General features: G+C 32.9%; 2 long non-coding RNA genes across 2 annotated transcripts; one reads left to right on the forward strand and one right to left on the reverse strand.

Moving 5' to 3' along the window:
- The first annotated feature begins 1,854 nt into the window (after positions 1-1,854).
- LOC109163232 lies at positions 1,855-19,500 on the forward strand. Its single transcript, XR_002051226.1, has 3 exons — positions 1,855-1,984; positions 3,616-3,620; positions 19,489-19,500. It is a non-coding gene; the product is annotated as an uncharacterized LOC109163232 (long non-coding RNA).
- LOC109163233 lies at positions 18,464-19,494 on the reverse strand. Its single transcript, XR_002051227.1, has 2 exons — positions 19,463-19,494; positions 18,464-18,562 (listed from the first exon to the last, which is right to left on the reverse strand). It is a non-coding gene; the product is annotated as an uncharacterized LOC109163233 (long non-coding RNA).
- Positions 19,501-19,827: the final 327 nt, after the last annotated feature.

Raw genomic sequence — 19,827 nt, forward strand, 5'->3', positions numbered from 1 at the left:
TCGCACAGAAAATCCCGATGAGGTGGCTTACCTGGCACAAGAGATACGCAACTTGAAGGATCAAATGGAGGGAAGAGCCAAGTCACCCGGTCTAGTTTTGCTCACCGCCTTGCCCTAATATAGTTCTCGACAATAGTGGTTTTACTCAGTTTAGTCCTAAATGACTTTTTGTGCTCAATTTAAGGCTCTGTTTGACAGAGCTTATTTAGGAGCTTATAGCTTATTTTAAGCTACTAATAAACTATAAGCTCTATTTGGTAATGTTCCCAAAATAAGCTCCTAGCTTAAAATAGGAGCTTATTTTGAAACGCTACCTAAGGTAGCGTTTCAAAATAAGCTCCTAGTTTCCTAACTTTTTTTTTTTTTTTTTCATCTTTATCCTTATTATTTTAAAGAAATGACATAATTTAACCTTCCAAAAAATGTTAATTTTTTAAAAAGACAAAATGTTAAATCTTAATATGTAAACAAACTAGTTTAAATTTTATAAAGATGTCCTTTTTAATCTTTTTACATTTATCAACTTCTCAAAAAGCTAATTTTACCAAATACTTTCAATCATAATAGCTCTTCAGTTTTCAGCTCTGAGCTTATAGCTTTTCAGCTTTCAACTCCTTTTCAGCTTTTAGCTCCTTTTCAGCTTTCAGCTCCTAGCTTATAGCTTTTCAGCTAGGTTTGTCAAACAGAGCCTTAGTCATGACTTTGATGGTTTTACACAATTTAGTCTTTAGTTACAAATTCTGTTAGTTGACCGTTAGAAATGAGGTTCTAACAGTCAACTAACAAAATTTTTAACAAAAGACTAAATTGTGTAAAATCATCAAAGTCAATGACTAAATTAAACATAAAAAATTATTTAAGATTAAATTAAGTAAAACTACTATAATCCAGGACTATATTGGATATTAAGTCATTAGTACTCCGTAGTAATTAATAGTAATATGTTCCTTTAAATTAAACCCTTCAAGATGAATAGCATTCCAGTTCCCTTCATGCTTCAGCTTGCTACAGTAACCCGCAACGGGGGCTCACTTTTCCCCCAATATTGCTTACTATACCTGCTGCTGCTGTAGCATTATAAACCAAATTTTTGTTTGGAGATTCACGAAGAAGTATTGCGGCCAAACCAACCCTTCCTAATTTCCTTTCATTTACGAAATACGAAATCTTGTAGTTGTAGAATAGAAGCATTTTAGGTTTTGATTTGGAGTGACACATCAATTTAATGGCTGGACGTGGGCTAATCGAAACCAGCTTAGCAGATGCAAGTAGGGATTTCATAAGTCCTCTGCCGGAAGAGTTAAAGCACAGAATTTTGGAGTGTTTGCCCACCCGAGACGCTGCCAGTACTGCTCTACTCTCAACACACTGGAATCATGTTTGGTTGCAGCATGAGAGGCTTGAGTTCTCAGATAGTGTCCAACAGGGTCACGATGATGGAGGCAAAACCCTCGTTGACATTATAAATAATATTCTCCTTTCCTGTGCTGGGCCGGTTAAGAAATTTAGTTTAGTGATAGAAAAGTATTATCCTGAGTTGCGGCAGTCTGATTTCAATAGGTGGTGTGTTTTTCTATCAAGAAATGGTGTGGAGGAGCTTTTCATATGTTTTTTAAATTGTGGAGAGGCTGAATATAAGCTGCCATTTTGTATACTCTCGTGCCGGACAATTAAGTACCTAAGAGTCGATGGTACCTTCATTATTGATTTGCCAGTAAATAGTGTTGGTGGTATATTTTCCAATATCACTTCATTATCTTTGGGGGGTGTTGAATTTAGGTGCACTGTTAGTATTAGTATCCCTAACCTTGAGAAGCTGGTTTTAGAAGATTGTGGAGGGATTAATAAATTTGAGATTATTAGCTCTTCAAAACTTGAAAGGTTGTGTGTTTATAATTGTGTGCATGATGGGGTTGAATCAAGATGGTTGGCACCACATTTGAAAGCAATTAAGACTCTTTGGTTGTGTGGCTCTTCCTTGTTGGTCAGTTAGTTTATGCAAATATGGATTTTATTTAATTTCTTTCCTTCTGGCACCACTATGTATATGCTTTCTTCTGTTTCAATTTCATCTGTACGTATAAAACAATTAGCATTTAGATCATTTTACTCTGGATTTTGATGTGGAATTTGCATGACTGGGATATTTTTTTATGTGTGATTACATGATTAGGTTTGCAAATTGTAATGAATTAGAGAAAGATTTCATTTTTTTAGGGAGAGATGGGGGAGGAACTGCAGTTTCAAGTTTCAACTGTGAATCAACAATACTGTGCACAGAATTGCAGTTTTAAGATTTCAACATGTAATGATTTTCTGCTACTAATTTTATTGAACTTTTAATTGAACAGATCTCTTGAATGTGGTTTTACAAGGTTGTAGCTTTGGTTGGTGTTTATATGATGAGTGTTAATTGCCATTATAGAAGCTCTGTGATTCCTTGCAGCTGTTTGCAAACTGTTTAGGCGGAGGAGGGGAGGGTATGACAACCAAGTATGTTCATCAATTGAATATTTTATCCATTTGGTTCACGAAAAATATTTTATAGGGAATGAAATTAAAATTCTATGACAAAGTAATTATTAAGAATATGAATTTTATTGTTTGGTTGGTGGAAACAAATTACTGGGAATATTGATTCGGTTTGGTTGGATTCGAAATTCTAAAGAATAACATGTATAAAGATTTATATGCCCCTACAAAATAATAAATGTACAAAAATCCATCCATAAAATAAATGTACAATAAATTGAGGGAAATTGAAAAAAAAAAATCTAAATGTTAGATAAAAAAATTTCAATCGTGTTTTAATTTGGCCTTCCGTTAGCCCAGTCTATCGAGATTGTTGTACGGTAACGTGTCAATTATACGTATGAACAAGATTGCAATTAAAATGGAATGGAAGAGTAGAGAGAAAACTAGAACACAAGATCTAGGAACTTCAAAAGCTCATCTTATTCATCCATCAACATGTATATATATACAATCCATACAATCATTTACTTTCTATAACATATAACATTAATAGGGAAGATGAAGAGATTGAAGAAATAATGACCATTATGATAAATATTTATAACACTCTCCCTTGGCCATTATTTAATCACATTCATGTCTCGTTAAAAACCTTGGTAGAAAAACCCAGTGGGAAAAACCTAGACGAGGAAAAGAGTAAACGAAGTATGTTGAACCATGTGTTGCACCGGTTGCCTCATTAAAAACCTTAGTCTAAGAAAACCTAGTGAGAAAAAACTTAGCTAAGGGAAAAATAATTAAGAGTGCAACTATATGCCTTCAGAGCATAATCTTCAAGATTTTAAGGGTCTTCAAGACTTTCCACTCAAGTGCACCTACATCGGTTGCCTCATTAAAAACCTTAACCTAAAAAAACTCAGCGGGAAAAACTTAGCTAAGGGAAAAATAGTACAACCATATGCTTTCGGAGTATAATCTTCAAGATTTCAAAAGTCTTCTAGATTGTCCATCAGTGCAGCTAGGAGTTGTCACTCAACCTGAAGATAACAATCTTTCAAGTCTATTCGTCCCCTTGAAGACAACAAGCTTCTAAGCCTATGCATCACAATTTTATGAACATATTACTCGAAAATGCTGGAGGATATGTTAAACACCATTCCAATATTTCATTGTATGGGAGGGGGGCACTAAACATTGCTAGCAATTTAATATCAAGCCTGGTGCGACTATGGAACTTCTAGTTCTATAATAGTGCTCCAACAACAACGAAGTACTTGACTTCTAGTCCCAAAATATCCCCATTATCATCTTCTAAATGGTCTCTTATCGACTTCAAGTGATTATTGGACAACCATTAGTGTGATAAGTAAATGAAACTTATCCATATAAAACATCTTCAAGACATTTTTTCAAGTAGGCTAACTGGTGTATAAAACTTCTTCAAGGAGAAGCTCGATCTTCAGGTCGAGACAATACTTGGGTTTTTTTTTTTTTTTTTTTTTTTTTATTTCAAAACTCCGTCTTTCGACATGAGCTAATATCACCAAGCTCTCTGTGTTTCAATAACATTTAAATGATCAATATCAACTTAGATAATAAATAAATAACTCTATTAACAATTCTTTAACGAATACATAATGGTACATATTATTTGCATATTCTTTCTTCTAGAGGAAAAACACTCAGTCAATAATATTCAAGTCATACAAAGACTTTTGTAATTTAATGATAAACGTTGCGATTTTCACTTTCCTCATTTCAAAAAGTGTTGAATCCATCGGGGAATTACAAATAAATATTAACATCTAATGACCCATAAGTTTGCAGTCATGACGTTCATGAACTGAATATCTAAATTTATAATTCACTGCCAATGATGTTAATTAGCGAAAAATAATGGCATATGTTGTGGGAGAGAACATTTGATCAAAATCTATGTAAACCCTTAAGCTAACAGTCTCGCTTTATATCATACCACCAGATTATTTGTATTTCCCTTTTGTACAAACACTCATTTGTAACCTACATGGTTAACATTAAATGGTGTACATGTTATAAAGAGAATACACTTTTAGCGAGCTGAGCTGTATATGTCTTAATTGCTCCTTTATACATAAAAAAAAATCAAGGCACAACTGGTGCCTAGCTCTGGATCTAGATTCTCATAAAACGAGAGCAATTTATAAAGAAAATTGTGTTATCGACAACTATAACATTTTTCATAAATTTCTCCCATATATATAAAATTCATGAAAATTTCTAATTCAATCAGACTCTAGCCATTTCTCAAAGGTATTTTTATTTGGTCATTTTGCATCCCCAATATTATGATTTTGGGTGCACCTATAAATTTGCTGAAATTTTTTTCCTTCTAGACGAATGTCTTCAGGACATACTTCTTTAAACGATTTCAAGAGTGACGAAATTTTCTACTAGATTTAGCTTTCCGCGGGTTCTTGTCTTTCATACCGACATGTCTCTATGCTTCTGGCGTCGATGAGCATTGGTAGATACATACGGTCCAAGTTAGGGAAGATATATGTGACATAGTCACTCTTTTTATCAGTATATATATTGACAGATTAATTATCTTCTGAACTTTCCAGTTCAGTTTACTTTTTATGAACTTCTAGTTCAGTCTACCTAGTACGTGGATTTAAATATTGAAGATCTTTTTTCATCAATCATCCATAGAATTTCTCGGCATTCTATTAAATTTGAGCTCTTATCTCCTCATAATGCTGTGAAATGATCTTCATAAAGTGTGCAGTCAGCGTACCTAATTATACATTGATCCCTTTATCATGGGCTCTAAGGATTTAAATTTAATATTGGGAAAATTGTAATTTATATCCCTCCATAATATGCCAATTATAAATGTCATTCATGAATTATTAGTGGTGTAAATATTATCCCTCAATTTTTAAAACGGTACATATATTACATCTCTCGTAGTGTAAATACCATCTGTGGTCTTCTGAGTATAGTGATTTTGGCACGTTTAGCCCAAAACATTCAAATTGACCACCTGTGGTCCTTCGACTTTCAAATTTTTTACCATATGTGGTCCAAGTTAACCACCATTAGTCCTTCAACTATCAAATTTTAACCACCCATGATCTTTGCAAGAGGACCACGATTGGTTGAATTTCAAAAGTTGAAGGACTGTGTGTGGTTAACTTCGACCACAGATGGTAACAATTTAAACGACGAAGGACCACACGTGGATAATTTACAAGTTTAGGACTAAATGTGGCAAAACCACTATACTGGGAGGACCCCATAATATATATATATATATATATATATATATATATATATATTGGATCCAATGAGACTCATATTTTGATGAGACGGTAAGATGTAATCTGGTTCGTTTATTTTTATTTTTTAACGGTTTTGATCTTTTGATTTCGGATCCCATGTGCTGATGGTTTGTAAAGGAGTTAGGGTCATTGTGGTCTTTTGCTTGTGTTATTAATTCTGATCCCTTAATTATAGCGCGCGTGTGTAGTAGAGGCAGCGTTATTTTTGGTATCAAATAAACTTCAAGTTTTAGAATTCGAACCAGTGTCTCTTCACATCACCCCTATCGATTCACTTCCCCCTCTGTCAATTTTCTCCACCGGCGCTCTTCACGCTGACATCGAATTTCACAGTTGCTCACGATTCTACGACTCAAAGATCCAAACGTTAAAAGTAATCTGTCACCGTCTATGTGCAAGGTATGATTCTTCTCGGTTTTTCCTTGTTCTCGTTATTGGTTGTGTTTTTTGGTTAATTTTTTGTGTGTTTGGGTTTATTACTGTTTTTTTTTTCCTTTTTTTTTTTTTGGTTTATGAGTGGCGGCGTGGGGGAGGGGGGATGGGGTTCTGGTTTGATTTTGCAGCAGAGGAGGGGGTGTGTGGTGTGTAGGTTTGTTAGTTAGAGTTTTAATAGGGTTTTCTTTGTTTTTAGTGGAGGTGGGGGTTTGATCGTGTATCAGAGAGTGCTTTTTCCATGCTCTTAATACCAGCATATGCATCTCCACTTAGATGATGTGCTTTCTCCCTTAAAGTCTTTGGTCTTTGCAGTATGTGCGTTCATTGTGCGACGTTTGTGCGTAATACTTTGATTACTAATTGGTTGGTGCGTTCTACATTTTCAGCTTGTGCGTAACATTGTAATTAGTAATTCATTCAAGCGTTCTACGTTTTAGGCTTGAGCGTTAAGTCTCTAAACAAATCACAAGTGTTAATAAAATGGGTGATTAGATAATTGTATTTATTTTATTGAGGTATTTGTAAGATTGGTGTTATTTTTTTGAATTCTTAAATTCATATATTATATTTTATTTTGTTTTTATAAACTTAATATTCTCATCAAATTCGTATCCCATTCATCTAATCCACCTTAGCTTTTAGTGATTTACATATGTTTATTCCACATTAAATATTGTGTAGCATATGAGAGTAGTAATTACTGTGTGCGTTATTAGTATGGGGTTTGTGCGTACTATTGTAATTAGTAATTCGTTGATGCGTTCTACGGTTTAGGCTTGTGCGTAATGTTATATTTTTAGGATCCGAATATGCGGGTGTACGGTGGTGTGTGGATGTGTGTGTGCTTTGTAGGACATATTTGAAGTTTGGGTTCATTAATGTTGGTTTTGTTTTAAGTATCCGGAATATATTTTGTTTTTTGTTTTTTGTTTTTTTTTTTTGGTATGTAAGGTACCTTTAATCGTGATTGGCTTGTCATGTTCTCATTTATTATAATATTGTTCCTCGTATTTTACTGGCAATTAGTGTATGCGTTCTTGGAGTGACGTTTGTGTGTAATACTGTAATTGCTAATTGGTTGGTGCGTTTTAAGTTATAAGCTAGTGCGTAATATTGGGCTGCTGGGATCCTGATTCTGGTCTGTGCGTTAGGGGGGAAAAGTGGGTGCTCAGGAGTTTGGTTATGTTTTTATCTGTTATGTGGTAACTTTTGTTGCTCATAGTGATTTTTTTTTTTTTTTTTGGTATGTCTAGGTGTCACGGCTGCAGAGACGGTAGATGCGGTAGAGGCTGTACATGTGATGCCCTCCGAGGATGTTGAAGCATCCCCTGTTCCGCCACCGGACACGAATTCTGACGGGGAGGATGATGGGTTAGATGCGAACGACTTGATACTATTTCCGCTTTTGAAGATTCGTGCTTCTCCCAAGCACTTGGTTGCAACGATGAGGCACTTGGTTGTCAAAAGAGACTGGTTTGTGCATAGTCGGGGGGTGTGTTGACACTGGTTTGTGCATAGTTGGTAGTTAGTGGGTGCATTTTTCTGTGTATTAGGTTTGTGCGTGCCATCATGGTCTGTGTTGGGTCAAAGTCATATCACACAATAATATGTGCGTGGGGGGATATTGACGTGTGCATGTTGCTGTAATACTGCTTTTGGGGAGGGAGGGGGTGGTTCTTGCATTTCTTTGCATGTGTTTGTTTTAGTAATTTCCTTTTTTACTATTGGCCATTGTTATTTTATGTCACGTATTCGATGTTGTGCATTTTATAACTCTAGAAATGTAAATATTTGTAATCAGGGTTTGTTGGCACTGGTTCGTGCGTAGTTGGCCCTTATTATTCTCAAGGATGCACAATCCGTCGTTAAAAAATGCACACACCATATTACTATTCCCAAAGATGCACACTCCGTCGTTAAAAAACGCACACACCCCATTCCATTCACTAACCAAATAACAGCTATACCGTCTTATTCATTCCAAATTAATATACAACATTCCTTTCACGCACATCCATTATAATACTTATTTTAGGGACAAACTACTTCATTCCAGGCACACCCATTATAATTCTATTGCTTATGGTGCACACTCCGCATTAAAAGAACGCACAAACCGGTTAATACACTAACCAAATAACACACATACCGTCTAATTCATACAAAATGAGCACACAAGGGATTTAACGCACATCCATTATTATAAAAATAATTTCCGAACCCTTGATGAATGTCACATCGAATCAAAACCCTTGTATTGCACGCAGGACAACGCCAACAGAAAACATCATATAAATATTCCACATGTTTCTTCATCCCCTAGCTTATTAAGTTCATTACAGGCAGCCAAACAATTCAACACCACTACTGTAAACATATTCGACGCACATACCTTTTATCACGCACGCACAGCCAGCCAAACAATAACTTATTCGATGCACAGACCTATTTTCACGCAAGCACAGACCTACGAATAATGATTCAAGAATTATTAACGATAACAAGTCTCATACCTGTGTTGTCATCCATCTTCAACCTCTACACCCTACTTACAATCAAATATCAGAACATAACGGCAGTAATATTATACATGTGGAGTATATTTGTATACTGTTTATTTCCATAATATTTGTAATCTTTGATTATGGCAAAAATTCCAATCTATTTATAACCAAAAATACCACATGCATACAATTACTTTTACACCCCCTATTTAAAAAATAAACTTATTTAGCATTAAATTCCTCATTAATCTCATCCATCCATTTCAAATTAACAAATGGATGGGATGCCATCTCACCATCTCATTTTATAAGGGGGTCTCATGGAATCCGCACCTTATATATATATATATATATATATATATATATATATATATATATATATATATATATATAAAATATGGAAATGACCTATTTTCTCTTTGCACTATTTCACTGTCAAATGTCAATTCTTTCTGTGCCCAATTTTAGTGTTGTGAGTATAGAAATGATCTCTGTTGTTTCAATATCTATATGATTTTATTAAGAAATCCATGATTAGTTCAAGAGCCCAAACTTTAGTTAGTCCTGTGGAGCAATGCGAGTTAGTTCATTAAAGTGAGAATCAAACTTATTTAATTTTCTTATTCTTTTTCGATAGAAATAATGAAATATAGAATATATGCTAGAGTAGTAATAATAATAATAATAATAATAATAATAATAATAATAATAATAATAATAATAATAATAATAATAATAACAACAACAATAATAATAATAATAATAATAATAATAATAATAATAATAATAATAATAATAATAATAATAATAATAATAATAATAATAATAATAATAATAATAATAATAATAATAATAATAATAATAATAATAATAATAATAATAATAATAATAATAATAATAATAATAATAATAATAATAATAATAATAATAATAATAATATAATAATAATAATAATAATAATAATAATAATAATAATAATAATAATAATAATAATAATAATAATAATAATAATAATAATAATAATAATAATAATAATAATAATAATAATAATAATAATAATAATAATAATAATAATAATAATAATAATAATAATAATAATAATAATAATAATAATAATAATAATAATAATAATAATAATAATAATAATAATAATAATAATAATAATAATAATAATAATAATAATAATAATAATAATAATAATAATAATAATAATAATTTTTGCTACACTAGTTCGTCTCCAGGCCGAAACAGCCTATATCACAACTTAAGTTCATTTACTTTTTTATTGTCTTTGACCAACTAAAGCACAAGACAGAGTTTACTTAGAGCATATACTCAGATTGTGGGTTTCTCTTGTCATTCAAAAACATTAATATATTAAGGTATGTACCAAATTCGAGGTGCAGTGGCAGCTAAGAATGGAAAAAGAAGAAGTGTTAACACCTTCTCCCCTTTGAGTATGAACACTGCCACCGCTACTTTGGGAACCTTGTCACTATAAATTTACCAATAATCTATAAAATAAAAGCAATGACAAAAGCAATATAGTTATTATATTGACTGTATAATGGTAATTTGGTTATTACCTTCACTTCAGTCTCCCTAAGTATCATAATAGTCATGGTTAATTATTATGCGATAAATTGAGATTAGTATTTGGCATCCCTTAATAACATTTTTGTCTTTATTGTAATTATTATGAATTGACATTATTAATTATTGTTATTCAGTTTAGGGGAGGCTAATCTCATTTTATTACTTTTCATAATAATTATCATTTAATGGTAATCTGCTATATTTGGTACATTGGCATGGTTACCACTTCATTTTACATGACTATTAATGTTGGTAATTAAGTCCTACCAATAAATTTTTTAACGTACCATTTGACGCTGCATCGAGTTTATTGACACCGATAGTGAAGATTGGGAGAATTCTGGAGTTTTTTCTTCTCTTGTGGATCCTCATCGTTGTTAAGCGCAATGAGCAGATGCGGTTTGCATCATTAAGGTTAGTCATTAATTATCTTTTATGGTTATTATTGATAATTAGTGCTACAGTTACAGTTAACCGCTAATTTGGACTAGTCACATATTTTTATCTTTAGAAAAATGAAAACATTAAAAGTGCATTACCATACTTTAGTTTGTCATTACTAATGTTAATAGTGATTATAATGTTACTTATTGCTATTAATAATTAGTTAATTGATGATGACATTAATATTGTTATGGTATTCAGTTATGTACCTTGAACTGTTTTCAAATAAATTTATGTGACAATACTCCAGTTCAGAAAATAATTTTCTGGACATTAATATTTTTCGGACTTCAAATTTTATTAAGTTTTCAAAAATTTTATCCGAAAACGTTTATAAATTTTAGCGGTTTTAACCACTGTTTTTCCATATTTAGTCTCCTACTTAATGTGATAATATTATTATGGCTATTTATTGCCACTTTGGTTATTTGCAATTTTGCCATTAATAATAATATATTATTAACTGGGTTATGGAGAGTGATTTTGAATCAATTTAGTAATCTTGGAAAAACATATTTTCTAGGCAATTGACTATTGCCATTAATTCCATAATTCATCTTGTTCTTTGAATTATGATTGTCCATATTTGGTTAAGTATGAATAGATGAATATTTGATTTAAATTCACATTTTTTAGTTGGTTCATACTCTTTAGATTGTTTTATGCATTCGATCATATTAAATGCATAATAATAAGTTTAATTATGCAATTAGGGTTCATGAGAATTTGATTTACGAATGATAGCATATCCTTTTGTTTTGATATTGTTTGAATTTGTAAATTCAGTTATTTCTCATAAATTTGATCATTATGCACTAAAACTTTTTGCCATGAGCTTAAAGTTTAAAAAAATTTTAAAGTATATATTCAATACATTATTATTCAAAATGTTGGGTCTCTTTTGGTTTGGACTCATTGGTGTTTGAATAGTAAATTTATACTTTAAAATCTCATGTTGTAAATTGCTTTAAGTTATGCAATTTATTTAGAATATATGAGTTTAATGTTTAACTTATGCATATTTGTCCTAAGCATAATATTATGTTTTAAATTATGCAATTTTATTATGCCTTTAGCAATGCATACTTTGAGATGGAATTATATTAGTTCCTATTTAAGTTGGACTTATGCATAAACTTTAGTTGCGGTAGTGCCTGAATTTAAGCACGTTTAGTCCGCTAATTTAGTTCACCATTTAAGCTTTAATCATAGGTGAACCATACAGTTTTTTGGTGTATATCCTCCAATTTTAGGTTCATACTCCCAAACAGTTATACATTAAGTATATATGAATCGGGGAGACATACTAGTTTTTATGGCCATGACTTAAGAACATCGTGTGCCACTAGTCTCCTTAAATTGATACTCTATTTAAGGAATTGGTTTTCAGTGAGACTTAGTCTCTAACCGCCTTTCCTTGGAGTATATTTAGATTTTCCCATCACAATCTGGTATAATCTGTTTGTCAAAATTTTAAGTATTTCTTGCCAATGTGATTTTATTTCGGTTCATTAAAGAATAGCAAAAGCATCTTTAATTTACTGAAATATCTCGAGTTTTCAATCTTGGTTAATTAAGAAAATGCTACAGCATATTTGGCTACCTAAGATTGTTAAGTTTTAATCATATAAAGTTTAGGCAAGAATTTGATAATTGTCTAGTGATCTTATAATTTTAATTTGGTTTTGGAGTAGCCACAACATCCTTAATCTGTTAAAATTATATATTAAGCGGTTTATTTTGATCACATAAAGTTTTGGACATATCATTTGTGATTAATTGTATGTAATATGATGGAATTTAGCCCATAGGCAATTTCGTTATATTTGTATAATTAATCAGGATGAAATACTGGACTACGGTCATAATTTAGCCCACAGGCAATTATGTATCGGAATGTAGTTTAGTAGTTTTATCAGTGATGATAAAAATAAATTTATTTATTTTCTATATGGTTATTTGTAAATAATTTTCAATTCTATCATGAAGTTTAAATTTTATGATGTAAACTTTAGATCATATTTCTTAATTTGCCCACAGGGATTAAGAAAAGGAACATGATCTCTTAAGTTTTTTATCATAATGATACCAATGAATCTTATTGACTAAAACTTTAGCCTACAGGCAAGTTTTATGTCATTTGATTCTTCAACTCATTTGATAATTGTTTCATCATAAATAAATTTTTCAGTTGGATCTAATTGAGTAAAACTTTAGCCCACAGGCAAGTTTTATGTCACTAGATTCTTCTGGCTCTTTAGTAATTGTGAAAAATATTATCATAAGGGTTTCTTAATTGGATTTAATAGAATTAAAACTTTAGCCCACAGGCAAGTTTTATGTCAATAAATCCTTCAACCCATTAGATAATAATTTTATCACAATTTCTTAGAATTTATAAATTTAGCTCAATTATAATTCTAAGGTTCATGGTTTGCATTGGCAAAACATGTTTTCAGTCACTTCCTAAAATTTAGTCACTTCTATTAATTAATCCCCGAATCTTGCTCGGTTCTTCGGACTAACTGTAGTAAGTTACGTGATTTGACATACCTCTTGGATTCCAATAATGTTAAAATGTATCTTTTGAGCTAAATTCTAACTTAGTTTTGAAAGATGTATTTTGTTTTTTTTAGTATGTCCAACTATGGTGGGGAAATATATCTTCATTATTTAGTTGGACTTTATTTGGAACAAAAAATTGATTATATAGTATGTCCAACTAATGGTGGGGAATTATGTCTTCATTTGTTAGTTGGTCAATAAATCAATTATGAGTATGTATATTATTAAGTTCATTTTATTAATTTCGCTGAAGAATGTTTTAATCAGTGGGAGTGATCATTTAGAAAAAGATCATTAAGATACTCCACTAAAGCTTATGGATTTAATTGGCTACATACGTTTCAAATTGGATTGTATGTTACACAATAAGTCCATAAGATTCCACAAGTATTAATCTTGTATTTGTTCATATAAATTCATAAGTTCAAATTATTGAACATTCGGTTGTGCAACATATTTATGAAAATGTTGCAACAATATTATGAAATTTATTAGAACAAAAGCATTTAACTTGTGGGGCACTGTCATTTAATAAATTTTTCAGTGATTAATAGAGTCTTTAGTTTCTTCAAAATTGATCCTGGGTCATTTCAGTTGTAAGGCTCAAAACAATTTTGTGGGACGGATAAGTAAGACTCATTATGTTCAGTTCATTTAAAATGAATGTTGAAGTTATTTGGGAAGTTATGGTGTATGATTAAGATTCCAAATTTATGGACTTAGACCTTTGGTTTATTGTCTAAGTTATTGGAATGCTTTTGTGACTTGACTATCTTTTGGCTATTTTTGATGAGTGGGAGTGACAGACGTGTCAACTCCAAGCTCTTAGCTGTTAGAGATAGTACTTAAAGTTAACTTATAAAGAAGTCATGCAATATAGTTAGCATTATGCTAACATTAAGAGATCTCTACTTAAGGCATGCTTATAAAGTTTTAGAGATCATACAGTGTACTCTTTTGGACAATTTGGATGCGTTTTCTCCTTCAGTTGTGCACATAATGTATTTTGAGAAACATCCCTTAAGGTACCGAGAATAAACATAGGGTTTGTTCATTAAGGACCTAAGTTGGAGAATTAAAATTCATGTGACCATAATGGATACTACTCTGATTAAATAAAGGACATATCACTATGATTCGTGTGTTTTGTTCTTTGATGAAGGTTGTGCTAGTACTTGCACCAAGTGGGAGAATGTAAGATTTTCTCTTATAATATATATTGTATATTATATATTAGGGTCTTAATTAAGTGGTGCAAGTTGACTAGGCTTATTAAGTGGTCTGGTTGGACTTAATAACTAGTCAACCAAACTCTGTGCCTAATATAACCTGGATTGATGGGATGCAGGATTATGGATTAGATAGCACATTCAGTTACGGTACTCAGACCGCTCAGTAGATACCAATACACCATCTAGGGTTCTGAGTCAGGTCTAAGACAAAATATGGCTGACGGTCTACCGTTAAGAGGCAACACAACAAGAACATCAACTGTGGCTGGAGATAACACGGCTACGCTTCCGCTATCATACGAGGTCAGGTTTCTCGTATACTATTGTTCAGTATTAGTTAGACTATTGTATATCTAACATTTAATTCATAAATGATAATTGAGACGAAGGAAATGATAATTGACGTACACGTACATTGTGCAAATTAAGCAAAAACATGCAGCTTTAATTATATTTGCAGTCAGAAAATTTTTGGATGAACAATGATGTCTCAGGCATCAAAATTAAAATCTATCAACTTAGTTACATCCTCCATATTGCATATAAAATCCATAAATGAACTCGAACTGGGTTCCTGCAAAGTGTCTATCGGAATACCATAACTGATGTGGTGCTCTTGATCCCTATCTGTATCCCGGTGTGCTGGAACGATTAATGTCTCCATGGGAACACCAACCAAGTATGAATTCATATCATCATCCGGTAGCAACGTTGTTTGATCACCCCCAACCAGAATAGCATTATCCAAGTTGAAGTTGTGGTGGTGGCCACCATCAAGTGATGCTAAGTATGAATCCATATCATCATCTGTCACTGCCAATGTCTCCTCAACCAAGTATGAATTCATATCATCATCATCATCATCAGCCTGCACTGCTAATGTCTGGATTGGGGATGGAGCCGTAATCGGCGACCACGTTGTCTCAACCTCCAAATCGTTGCCGCAGGTTGTTGTTTTTTCATCATCATCATCTTCATCTTCATCTTCATCTTCATCTTCTTTCTTTCGCTCTAGGCGGCAAAGCACGAAATCTTTTCTCTCTTCCAGACTTCCACGATGGGATATTCTGCCCTAGCTTTCTTGATTATAGACTCCGGAAGGGAGAACTCTTTCAGAAGCCACTGTCGGTCTTGTTCCGGTTCACTCCGATTCTTGTAAATGAAGCACCGCTTATATCCCATCACAAACCTCCCTTTCTTGTCAAAAACTGGTTTACCTTTGTCCTGCCCGTGCCAGTTTCCGGATCTCTTCCCGTTCACCTTCTTCCCGACGCTACGTTCAACCCTACATCCCGTCATCGACTTGCCCTTCTTCTTCAACCTACTCAAAAAGTATGTCATATTTTCCGACGGACCACAGCGGATTAACTCCCATGGTTCTTTATCGTCGAAAATATCTTCCTCATGAATCACCCCTTCATCGTCGAAAATATCTTCCTCATGAATCACCCCTTCATCATCCTTTCTCCCTGTAGCAAATTCGAACAGAAACCTAACCACATCGTAATCAAAAGGTTGGAACCGATAACCCAATGGAATCTCCATAACGCCAAAACCTTCGTTACGATCGATCGATAGCGCCTAGCGGAATGGATATATGATATATGGGAATGGGATGTTAATTTACTACTCCAATTTATAGCATTCCCATTTCCCGCCCGATCCCTACATACTTACGTACAGATCAGAACAGGTTCGTACTATACGTACGTACTTCTATCATATAATCGTCGGTTAGGACTTAGGAACAATATTTATTTTATTTATTAAAAATGACTACAATATCCATATTAATTACAAGGGTATCAATGTAATTTAGATTCATTATTATTACTAAAGAGTAATATAATAATAATACCCCTAAACCCTAAAATAGTCACCCATCTAGCTATTTAATAATTCTCAAATTGGTAGTCAGCTATCGATTAAATCAAAAAATATATATGATTTCTCAATCATGCATGCAATCATTTTAGTGTAATAATATTTTAATCACATATAATACTTTTTAATTAAAATGTAAGAAGCTATCTTGTACCATCAACACTTTCTTCTAAAGTTATGGACATTAAAATTGTCTAACAAGAAAACTAGTTAATATTCAAACATGCATCTTATCAAGAATTAAGCAAATACTCACTATGTTCTCACCACTTCCATAAGATATGAAGAAGGCGACAATGTTCTGAGTGGCAATGGCAACGCAACGACGAAAGGGTAGCGACAACAAACACACAACTAAAGTTGGTCAATTGATCAAGTAAAAATTTGTGGGCATTTAGCCCGTCCTTAATAAGTATAATTAGTATCAAAGGACTTAATTAATTTAGTAAAATTTTGCATAGTTAAGCGATCATTTCAGTTTGAGTATTTTATAGTTCAAATAAGTTTGAGTAAATTTTGTGTAATATCATTTCACTTATTATAATAATTTTAAATTTAAATGTAATATTATTCTATTCTACTAAAAAAATAAAAAACTCTATTCTCTCACTTTTAAAGACGGTCTCACTCAATACTTATTCAACAAGTGCTAAGAGCGTTGTAGTCTAAGCTTTCCAGGATAAAACTTGCTATTATTCAATGTTTGAGCACCCAAACAAGGAATCCAGCGAACTAGAGCAACGTGATGAACACAATTCGGCTAAGAAAGAAAGGAATCCGGCGAACTAGAGTAGCGTGATGAACACAATTCGGCTAAGAAAGACAGCGAACTAGAGCAACGTGATGAACACAATTCGGCTAAGAAAGAATGAACACAATTCGGCTAAGAAAGAATAGAAGCAAAGAGATTTTGGAGCTAGAAAACGTTTAAGTATGTGAACTTGTTTTTTTTATATAGCTTTGGCACACACAAGATTAGGTAGGCTTGACGTCTCGTTTTGAAATTTGATTTGCACCCCCCTATACACGAAAAAGAGCCTCTATGCTATACAATTCAATAAGCTTAAAAAGTGCTCTTGTATAAATAGTGGGGCAAATCCTCTTCCCAAACCAATGTGGGACAAAAGCTCACTTTTTCCCTTCATTTTCCAACTCAAATGGGTCTACTTTGAGAATCAATATCTAATTCACCCATTATCCGTTTTGAGCGTACAATATATCAATCTCTTCGTCTCGCTACGAAGAATCCGAATCCACTTTGACCCGATCCAAATCGGAAGTGGACTCCACTGATAATTGTACCACAAAATAGCCACTTAACATGCCATTTTAAGCTACTTTTTCCAACAATCCCCCACATGAATGAAAAATTGATTTTCAGGGTATTTTGAAATCGGAAAGAACTGTGTTCAACGGTAGATCCCTGCATAGGATAGGTCGGGGTACCGCACCCTTCGAAACCTTCCCTTGTGAAGATATGTTTACTCTACTGGCTGTACGGTAGAACACGATGTCTTTGGACCGACTGCCGTTTGTGTAGACGGTGACATATCACTACAAGAAAATTGGCCATTAGTGAGAGGTAAAACCGTCACTAAAAGCTCAAAAACCATCATAAAAGACTTTTAATGACGGGAAATATACCGTCGTCACCCGTCGTTATTTCTTCCGTAGATAAAAATAAATAGCGACGGGATATGATGCCATCATTAATAACCATATAGTGATGGTGTATTTACCGTCATTAAAACATTCTTTTTGTGACCAAGAATCCCGTCACTAATACAACTATTCACTAACATAATTTCCTCTCATTATATTCTTGTAATGATGAAAAGTCCCGTCGTTAATATTACTATTTGTCCGTCACTAAAAATTATAATTTAGTGTCAAATATTAATTTTCTAATTTTGTATATATTTTTACTTCTCATTAAATATTAATTTTTGTAATATATTTTTTCTCACTAATCAAAATTATGTTATGTTAATTTTTTCCATAATGCAATCAAAGTAAACTTGATCAATATATTAAAAGACATCATCATCATTACCAAAATGAAATGTTTCATACAACTTTGTAAAGACTAAAGACAAAGAAACTTGTAATTTTGCATTTCCTCATTTTAATCAGATTAACTGGATTAATCAACTGATGAAAAGGACTGACTTATTCAGCGATGAAGTCAGTCAGTAACAACAGATCATAGAGATGTTTAAAGAAAGAGATAACAGCACAAAGCAAAAAACACAAGATGTTTACCCAGTTCGATAGAGTGTGTATCTACGTCTGGGGGACGATCACATAGGCGTCAAATCCACTAAATCATAATCCAAGGTACAAAGGTAGAGAAACAATAATCTCACCCAAGTGCCCCATACAAGGTACGTACCCAGTCTACACAGGTTTAGTGGATTGTTGAAGGTGGAGAGCCAACTCTGATGCAGTCCACTTCAATGACGCTCTTTACAGTTGTTCCCACAACAGTGTGATCACAGTGTCCTTTCGTTTAAGCAGTAGTGGTTCTTCTCAAGTTCTTCATCTTAATCACCATGAACATGTTGTATTGAGAAGAGGCATAGGAATCAAAGATCTGATCTCATAAAACTGATGCGGAGTATTTCTTCTCTCTAAAGGCGTAACCCTAATTCTCTTCGAATGAGGATACTTATAGTTCCGTCGAAAGAACACTCCTTCCATAGATGTCTTTGATTATAGATGGTAGGACAATATTTGAAGAAAGTAATCTTAAGGATTCGGTCCATACCTTTCCAAAGCAGATACGCTGATCTTCTTTCCAAATCTGACTTCTGTAAAACCGCGTATAGCTTTTAAGTAAACAGCTTCCTAAAACAGATCTTCAGTGTCAGTCCCTCTGTTGTTGTATCTGATAGATCAGTCCTCTGTAGAACAACACTGACACTGAGCTAATCCTATCTTAGTATGCCATAATAATATTGCCAATTATAAGTTGGGGTTTTTGAACAATTAAAACACTAACAAAACTAATATAACAAATAACCATAGTAATGTATCTGTTGGGCGTTGGCTATTTTGAAAGGTGAGAGTGTACAAATAAACATGTTTACTTAAGAGAAAAGCAGCCTTGAAGCAAAAATGTGCAATTTACTTTCTGGTGTTAGGTATGCCCTTTTTCATCAATAGCTATGCCACCTGGTAGATAAAAAGAATACATCAAAGACAATATACTCAGTATAATTGAATATATAATAATTTGCAATTAAAGATCATGCATGCACTTTCACATATCAAAGGTGTATATTGAAGCATTTAACTCACAATTCAACGAATCGAAGCAGATAGATGAAGGGCCAAGAAATACATACTGTGCAATTCAAGTTATAT

Source organism: Ipomoea nil, unplaced genomic scaffold, assembly GCF_001879475.1.
Source record: "Ipomoea nil cultivar Tokyo-kokei standard unplaced genomic scaffold, Asagao_1.1 scaffold3016, whole genome shotgun sequence".
Lineage (NCBI taxonomy): Eukaryota > Viridiplantae > Streptophyta > Magnoliopsida > Solanales > Convolvulaceae > Ipomoea > Ipomoea nil.